The sequence below is a fragment of the Nanorana parkeri genome, unplaced genomic scaffold (genome assembly GCF_000935625.1).
Source record: "Nanorana parkeri isolate BGI_ZX_2015 unplaced genomic scaffold, ASM93562v1 scaffold1746, whole genome shotgun sequence".
NCBI lineage: Eukaryota > Metazoa > Chordata > Amphibia > Anura > Dicroglossidae > Nanorana > Nanorana parkeri.
Window position 1 is genome coordinate 59948 of NW_017308014.1, and position 1107 is coordinate 61054.

Consider the following 1107-nt stretch of genomic DNA (forward strand, 5'->3'; position numbering starts at 1 on the left):
CCACTGGCTTCCATCCCCACCCTTTTCTGCCAATCCCTCTACTGGCTTCCATCCTCTGCCAATCCCTCCACTGGCTTCCATCCTCTGCCCCCCCCTCCGCTAACCCCTCCCCTGGCCTAAAAAAACTCTGCCAATCCCTCCACTGGCTTCCATCTCCTGCCCATCTCTGCCAATCCCTCCACTGGCTTCCATCTCCCGCCTCTCTCTGCCAATAACACCACTGGCTTCCATCCTTGCCCTTCTCTGCCAATCCCTTCACTAGCTTTCATCCCCAACCCTCTCTTCCAATAACACCACTGGCTTCCATCCTTACCCCTCTCTGCCAATCCCTCCACTGGCTTCCATCTCCCGCCTCTCTCTGCCAATAACACCACTGGCTTCCATCCTTGCCCCTCTCTGCCAATCCCTCCACTGGCTTCCATCCTTACCCCTCTCTGCCAATCCCTCCACTGGCTTCCATCCTTGCCTCTTCTCTGCCAATCCCTCCACTGGCTTCCATCCCTGCCCCTTCTCTGCCAATCCCTCCCCTGGGCTTCATCCCCCGTCTCTCTCTTCCAATCCCTCCACTGGTTTCCACTCACCCAACAAATAAAATTCAAAATATTAATGAAAGCATACAAAGCCCCAAGCTACATCCCCAACCTCATCTCAAAATTTCACCCAAACCGTCCTCTTCGCTCCTCCCAAGACCTCCTGCTCACTACATCCCTAATCACCTCCTCCCATCCTCATCTCCAGGACTTCTCTAGAGCTTCTCCCATCCTCTGGAACTCCCTAACCTTAATCTGTCCTCCTATGCTATCTATCTCCTACTCTGTCTGCCCCCTGAAAACTCATCTGTGTCTGAAAGTCTATCCCACCTCTACCATCCCTACTCATCCTCCACAGTTACATAGTATTTGAGGTTGAATAAAGACATAAGTCCATCAAGTCCAACCTGTTGTGTGTGTGTGTGTGTGTGTATAGGTCCATGAGTGTTCTCATTCTTAAGAGTACCTGTACCCTTGTACATTTCGGTCTCTCAGGAAGTCGTCCAAAAGCCTCTTGAATGATTCCAGATTAATTGCGGAAATTACCGCTTGAGGCAGTGAGTTCCAGACCCTAACC

At 51.7% G+C, this 1107-nt stretch overlaps 1 protein-coding gene across 1 annotated transcript in view; it reads right to left on the reverse strand.

The window, feature by feature from the left end:
* EPO (erythropoietin) overlaps nucleotides 1-1107 on the reverse strand; it is a 26349-nt gene that overhangs the window by 4113 nt on the left and 21129 nt on the right. The window lies entirely within an intron of this gene.